The sequence below is a fragment of the Capsicum annuum genome, chromosome 10 (assembly GCF_002878395.1).
Source record: "Capsicum annuum cultivar UCD-10X-F1 chromosome 10, UCD10Xv1.1, whole genome shotgun sequence".
Classification (NCBI taxonomy): domain Eukaryota; kingdom Viridiplantae; phylum Streptophyta; class Magnoliopsida; order Solanales; family Solanaceae; genus Capsicum; species Capsicum annuum.
Genome location: NC_061120.1, coordinates 168,790,449 through 168,799,441, shown reverse-complemented (window position 1 = coordinate 168,799,441; position 8,993 = coordinate 168,790,449).

The following is an 8,993-nucleotide window of genomic DNA, read 5'->3' as shown; positions in this document are numbered from 1 at the left end:
AAGTTATACAATATAATATAATATAATATAATATAATATAATATAATATAATATAATATAATATAGTACAATACGATACATTATAAAATTATATATAATAAATACCTGTGGTAATTAAATAGATAAATATGTTACATATGTGCTTCACGTCGAATCGCCAATCGATATAAAATATATAAAAGAAAAATAAAGATAGTCACATAAATATAAATTTATTTTTAAACATCACATAACAAATAATAATAACAAAAACAACATATAGTGACAAATTCGAAAACAAATCTGTTGCAATGGAACTAATATTCGATGGAAAGTATGATTACTTTTATAAATAAGCAAATCACTTAAGAGCTTTTTGCTAGCCATATTCCAATTGTGTTGTATTTGTTTAAAACTAAAAGAAGAGGATATAACAACATCTGAAATCAAACAATCACAATATCAATTATGAATTACCGATCAAACTTAAAAATCAATAACAATAATCTCATAAGTGTGTTCTGAAAAGGATAGGATATTCGAATATCTTATCCTTTGCATGAAAGTGAGATTGTTTTCAATAGTCCCCGGCTTCACAAAACATAATAGAATGACAAATAAAGCAAGTGGTCAATAGTTGTGCTAGATTTTGACAAGAAACAAACAATAGGTAGAGTAGGTTGAGAAATTACCGTAGTGATGTAACAATATCGTCCCTGTGAGCAATGTTATCACCTATTCCTGGTGGCATTCGATCTCCATCTATCGAAGTTTGCAGAGAGACGAAGAAGCGGTCGTGTCAAGTATGTTATTTCAAAATTTGATCATAATATTACTTAAATAGAATTTTTTTTTATTATTTTATTTAAGGTAAAGTTTTAATTGATTTAGAAGTATTATGATTTCCTATCTACATCAAACAAGGATTTTCATTAATTTTTTACATATATAGTATTCTTTCCAAATGTTTTACGAGTCGTTAATTTCTTTTTATATATATTTAGGGGTCCTTAATTAAATTAAAATTATGGACATTCTTTTTTTATATGAAGTGAAACTCTAATTTATTTAGAAGTGTTAAATATTATTATTTCTTATCTAAATTAAATAAATTTCTTAATTAATTTGAAAGTCTTGAATCTATGCCGTCCTTTTGTTTTTTTGCTTCTTAATTTTTTTCCTTTTCATCCATAGTTTTATTTTTATTATTATTAAAAAAATTTCCTTTTCATGCCTAGCCTTTTAAGGTAGGACTTTCTGTCCACACTAAATATTTGACACATTTAATTTAAAGAGACTTTTTCTTTCCTCTAGTAACGGATTTCCCCTTAAATTTTGGTGCTTTTAGTTGCTTTTCACACGCCACTTCTTATTTGTTGTTTTGGTATTATATTTTATTTTTTGAAAAATTTTCCTCTATTATTTTGATTTTTCCTCAAATTTTGATATTTATAGTTCCTTATTTAAATAGAATTGTAGATTTATTTTTTTATATAAGGTAAATTTTAATTGACTTAAAAGTGTTAAATAGTATGATTTCTTACCTAGATCAAAAAGGACTTTAATCAATTTTAAAATATTAAATATTATATATTTGAATAATGTAATAATTGAAGAAAATACGTGACAAGACACTTTTGTCTATTGCAGGAACTTTTAATAAAGGAAAAAAAGTTCAAATCACTTTTCTAAGGGTCTTCACACTTTTAATATTATATATATATATATATATATATATATATATATATATAAATTCTTAATAAAAGTTTTCTTCTTCACCCCCCACCCCCTTATGCGAGCTTTCTTCTTCAAACCCCTCCTCCCCTTCCTGCTCTTTCTTTCTCCTCCTCTTTCTTTTTCAGACCACCCATCCCTCCCCCCTATCCCACCCTTTCTTTCTCTCCCTCCGTCAAATCCATCCACTCCTCACCCCTACCCCTGCAAAAATCAATTTTTTTTTAAAGATTTCCATTAAAGCTCTGTTATTAACAACCACTAGAATTATCAAGAAAACTCCCTCCACATTTTCACAATGAGAATCGATCGACAATAGTTTTTAATTACAAATCGAAGCTTGGAGAGTGGAGAAATTGAAATTCGATTTGAAAACTTGTAAATGATTCTAGATTTTTCTTTCCTTTTACATTTTTTTTGTCTTTTTGATTGCTTTTTGTTTTTTTTACTTGGATTGCAGAATTGAAAAGGAAGGTGGTAGGGTGCAAGGAAGAAAGGAGGAAGGTTTTTTCTTTTTTGTTTTTCTTTAAGGAAATGCGGTTGATGAGGGAGGGGAGAGTAAGTGGGTATGAAATTTAAGGAGATGATGAAGAGGAAGGTGGTTAATTCCAAACCCGTGAATTTAGAGAATTCAACGAATTTTCTTATTGCTTGGAGAAATTGATGAAGTGAAGGAGAAGAGGGGGTGGTGGGGTGTGAGGAAGGAGGAGAGAAGGGGGTGGTGGGGTGTGAGGAAGAAGAAGGAAAAGAAAAAAAATAATGGTTGAAAATTAAAAAGTGGGTCCCATTTTTTCTTACTTTTGTTTCATCAAAACGCGCTTCCATTTTTTTGGCCACGTCAGCCATTAAGGGATTAATATAATTCATCCGAAAGTTATTTAAGAGGTAAATAATTATCCATTAAGTTAAAGTATTAAAGTAAGTTGTGACAACAAGTTCAAGGGGTATTTATGCTTTTTTCCTTTTATATATGTATATTAATATAAAACTGGGCAAAAGAAAAGTTATGTGGCACCCCTCTTTGATCAAGAAATATAATTTTCCTTTTTTCTTTTGATTTTTTTCCTCATTTATTTTTTATGTGTTATATTTGAAAAAAGGTTAAGAAAACCTACTCCGTTACCTTTCTTAATTATCTCTTAATTGTGCACATTTAACATGCTCTATACATTTCTCTTATATATTATAAGAGGGAGTTTGAGTAGCTTTCGGACATCCTGCTTGCTTCATGATTTTACTATATTATCCCTAATTAATTATTATATACTTATGTTTTAGAAAATCAATAATATTTTTTTAAAAAAAATAGACATTTATGATATGCCTGCTTCAGTTGCTTCAACAGTAATTTTACTATATTACCCCCAATTAATTATTATAAATCACTTAAGTATTAAAAAATTAATAATATTTAATAAAAAGGGTCAAATAGATGTAAATTGATAAATTAATTTTTGATGTTTTCTTAGGTAATAAGACGGAGTTTGAACAGCTTCTGGTCGTGTTGCTTGCCGCTCCACAAAGTCCCACTTATTTCTATTTAGGGAGCTTAGTGTCAGTTTGTAAAATGACCATTTCGTCCTTCTTCTTCTCCAGAATTACTTATATTTATTTGAGATTTACGTAAAAAAAAAGTATTATGAAACACAATAATCAATTCTAAGTTATTTAGAAAACATAATTAAAAAAAACGACCGATTCTCAAAATCTTATCATTGCCGCATAAATCGGGATAATTATTTGAAAGTGATATAAAAAGTGCTATAAATTTTATATTTTACTCTATAATAGAAGAGTGAATGGAGAGGAGCTTAGGGTCGACGCGTTTGTTTGTGTTGCCTACTTCAGCCATTTCAATTATGATTTTACTATATCATCTGAATTAATTATTACTAGTAGTAGAGTACGCGCCTCGCGCGTGCCTCTCATATTAATAAAAATAACATAAATAATATTTAAAAGATGTATTACCCTTTCGCAATAACTTAGTTTAAATAAATATTATTATATTAATACAATAAGTGGATTCAATTCTTTTATACGCATAAATATGATGGATTTAATTGAATTAGTTATATAATATGTACGTAATTAGAGATATTTTATTACATAAAAATACAAATATGCTATGTTCAATACATTAACAACCTCTTAAACTTTTAAGTAAATTCATTTAAACACTCAAACTACTATATATTTATTGAATACGTGTGTGTTTTTTTATGCTTCATAGTTTGTTAAGACCCAAGGGATCAACCCATCAATAGACAAATGCATTTTTCTTCTGAACTACGTTACACTATTATACTTTAATAAGTTCTATTAGTTTTCTTCGCTTTCCTATAACAAACATACTTTTTAGTCCATAATTTTCAAATTCCACTACAGTCAAGACACATATTAGATCCATCATAATTTCTCAGACAATTTTTCTTTTTTACTTTTACGAAGATAATTCAAATTATATTGAATTAATTTTATTAATTCCTTGACTGAATATAGATCTATAATAAAGAATAAAATAAAAAACAAATATTAACATGAATAATAATCTGATATCTTCATTGGTTAATTCTTCTTCACGAAAAGTAGAAAAGAAACATGTAATCCATGATTAAATAAATACATGCACTTTAACAATAAATTTTTTAGTCCTCTTTAATTTCCATAGTCTTATATCAAATACTTTGTACACGAAACTTCTATACCAAAAATATGTCCAATTTTTTCATAGAATAAAAATCAACTCTTTGATTATACTAAGAAAGGAGAATAATCTTTTTTAAAAATAAAATAAAATGAAAAGCAAACTCTACAAACCTTATGAGCATAAATACTTAAGTATATCCATGATTTAGTCGGAAGCCATCAACTTTTTTTTTTTTATAATACATGTAATTTTTAAAAGGAAAAGAAAATAACATTAATAGAAAAAGAAGATTTTAACAAACGAAAACATAAAAAAAAAAAAAAAAAAAAAAAAATTTCAAACAAGTGAACAAAATTTAACCTCCTTATAAATATATTCACTATAATCACATGGGTGTAAAGCAGCGGTGCCGACGAAGCAGCGGTGCCGACGAACTATGTACCTAAAGAAGAATTTTAATTAGTACTAGTCAGCCAACGAATTTGAACATTAAAATTAATAAAAGATGCTTATGAAACTAATTTATTAGTAAACAAAAAAGGTATTTAAAGAAAGTCTTAGTATCTTTTTTTGGACGTACTGAAGCGCAAAAAAAAAAAAAAAAAAAAAAGGCAATAGTAGAAAACTTTTAGGAGTTTACTTCCCATATATTAGGTTTAGAAAAATCATTATGTGTACAAGTAAACCTTTTCATATATTTAGGAGTTTGTACAAAAACAAAACTTCTCATATATTTATTTTTCATATAATTAGAAGTCTAATCACATCTATATCTATAATTTATAATCTATATCTATAATTTATATCTATCTATCTATATCTATATTTATAATCTATAATATATTAAAAGCGTAAAGACCATTAAGAAAAGTGATTTGAACTTTTTGCCCTTTATTAAAAGACTCTACTTTAGACAAAATTATCTTTTCACTACTATTTAATTATTTTTTATTATATTAACTAGACTTGCTAAAATATATGGACTCCTAAAATATATGGTAGGAGAATTAATTAATATTTTTTTTGTACTAAAATATATGGTAGGATAATTAATTAATATTTTTCTTTCTACTGTTCAATTCGAAAAATACATCTAAAATAGGACGTTATTAAGAAATACTTCTATAAATATTGAGATGTACGTTAAACTAAAGAACAAACCAGTTTGCTTATTGGGAGAATATGATTGATGCTCATCTAACTTGATTCGATTGTATATATAGATTGGTGGATGATTGATTTTCTAACCCTCAACTTCTTCACAGTTTTTTTCAGCATAATAAAATTCAACATGTGTATATAGGGGTGTGCATTGGTCGATTCGGTTCGGATTTATATATTATCGGTTCGGTTTATTAATTTTTTATTTTTAAATATGTTAAACCAATAACCAAACCAATAAGATATTTTTTATCGGTTTTCGATTTATCGATTTTTAGTCCTTAACGGTTCGATTTTTGGTTAAACCGATAAGAAAATACTCATAAAATAGAAATAATAGTAACTAACATAAAAAAAATGAATCATAGTTGCCACCAAAAATCCTACATGAAGTGTTTTAATTTACAAGAACCTTCAAGTTTGAACTAAACGTTGTTAGGAGAAATTAAGAGTTTGTATAATTGAAATAATAGGTTTGTTAATTTGTAGAAATTAAAGGGGAATTAAGAGAAATATATAATAACTTATATACACACACACACACACACACACACACACACACACACACACACATATATATATATATATATATATATATTCTTATAGAGTTATCGGTTTACCCAATAACCTAATAAGAAAAAATTGAACTAAATCAATAACCCAATAAATCTTTTTATAAGACCATTAAAAAATCGTTGACCCAATAATCCAATAACAATAAACCAATAATATTTTTATCAGTTTGATTTTTGCACACCCCTATGTGTATATACATATCTTCTTTGATTTCATTCAAAATCATTCTTTAGGGTCAAAATTTTTGCTCAGACAAGAATTAGTTAGATCAAAATCAAAGGTTTGTGATCACTATTATATTTTTTTTTATAGTTTACAGGTCGTAGATGAATGTCGGTTGGCTTTGAAGAATTTCTTATGTAAAGGTTAAGTTTAATTGTATTGTTTTGATATCTTTATTATCTTATTATTTTATTTTAATTTACAGATACTAGATGAATGTGGGTCGGCTTTGAATTTTTTTCAGGTAAAGGTTAGGTTTAATTGTATTATCGTAATATCTCTATTAGTTTGTTATTTTGTGGTAGTTTACAGTTCGTAGATGAATCTCGATTGACTTTGAGAATTTTTTATGTGTAAAATTTAAGTTTAATTGTATTGCTTTGATATCACTTTTATTGTATTACTTGGTTGTAGTTTACAGGTGATAGATAAATGTTGGTTGGCTTTGAGGAATTTTTAATGTAAATGTTAGGTTTAGTTGTATTATTTTGATATCTCTATTATCGTATTATTTTGTTATTGTTTACAGGTGGTAGATGAGTATCAGACGACTTTGAGAAAAATTTATGTGTAAAGATTAGATTTAATTGTATTATTTTGATGTCTCTATTATTGTATTATTTTGTTACAATTTACAGATGGTAGATGAACTTTTAAAAATATTTTTGGTAAATATTAGATTTAATAAATAAATTCTCCATATTTACATACTCAAAAGATATTAAATTTAATTATTATATTCATCTTTATTATTTAAACAAATATCCTATTTAGTGTAATGTTTGAACTAATTAAAGTGAGGTACACACGCAAGGCGCGTACACCTAAACTAATACAAAAATAAAACTCAATTAACTAATATTTTGAGAAAAAATAGTTAAAAAATGATTTTGTCTAAAGCAGAGATTTTTAGTGAAGGGCAAACACTTCAAACAATATTTCTAAGGCCCTTCAAACTTTAAATATATTATAGATTATAGACATAGATATAGATTATAGATATATCATTTACGCATTAGAAAATTAATAATATTTAATAAAAAAATAAAATAGACATTTATGACATGTCTGTTTGAGCTGCTTCAATCGTAATTTTACTATATCACCACTAATTAATTATTATAAGTCATCTAAGTATCTAAAAATTAATACTATTTAATAAAAAAGTTTGAATAGACGTAAAATGATAAATTAACTTTTAATGTTCTATTATGTAATAAGAGGGAGTTTGAGCAACTTCAGGTCATGGTGCTTGCCGACCTTCAATCGTAATTTTGTTATATTACCCCTAATTATATATTATAAGTCATTTAAGTATTAAAAAATTATAATATTTAATGTTAAATTAACTTGACGTCTTATATGAGGCCCACTTAATTTTTTTACAAGTATTATTTATAGTAATTTCACTATATCACTTCTAATTAGTTACTGTAAGTAATTTATGATATGTCTGCTTCGCTGCTTTAATCGTGATTTCACTTTATCACCCCTAACTAATTATTATGACCATCTAAGCATTGTGTCACTTAAATTAGAATAAATGAAAAAGTATTATAAATTAAAATAATTAAAAAATTAAATTATTTTAAAATATAATTGACCATCAATGCTACAAAAGTTTGGACAAGAAGAGTAACATATATTATTTAAAAATTACATAAAAAGTATTATAAATTACAATAGTTAACAACTTAAAATATCTATAAAAAAAATTAAATTGTTATAGAGTCCAAAAAATACGTAACAAATACTATAAATTAAAATAATTAACAACCTAAAAATTTTAAAAGATATATAATATTCGGTTGACTCTTGAACTTATGTCACTGTCACTTAAATTGAAATCAAAAAAAGATATTATAAATCTCAATAATTAAAAATTTAAATTATTTTAAAATATAATTGACTATCAATGCTACAAAAGTTTGGACAAGGAGAATAGCATGCATTATTTAAAAATTACATAAAAGGTATGCTAAGTTACAATAACATCTTAAAATATCTAAAATATATTTAAAATATGATTGATTATCTAAATTCTATTTGTGTCACATAAATTAAAATAAAAAAATAACATATATTGGATCCGTGCTAGCACAGGCCCTCGACATCTAGTTTATAAGATAAACGACTAGATTCACCTTCTTTATCAGTCTTTTTGGATTTTTGTATAATTAGTTTAGTGTATGTGCTTTGCATGTGTATGTTACGTCAATATAACAATTACATATAAAATTAAAGAATGAAGTATATAATTTTGCAGTTAAAAGTTATGATATATTTAATATTATATTCATTTAATTGGTAAAAATATGCGAATTAAAATAAATGCAAATGTTAAAATCTTTATTAATTTGAATATAATAAGAACATCCAAAAACATATTCAAAGTAATTCAGTATTTGGAGAGAGTAGGATGTACGCATATCTTACCCTTATATTGTGAGGTAAAGAAGTTATTTTCGATAGACAGCAAAATAGTAAAACATAAACAGATAAAAAACAAATAATAATATACATCGAAGGATTTTAACGTTAGTGCAAGATCTCACTTGTTGGTCTACTCATTCTTCATTTTTGTAGCGGAATTAGGGAATTTTTTTGTTATCTTCTTCATAGTTGAGAAGCTTCTCCTCATAACTATTATTCTCCTTATTTTTTCTCATAT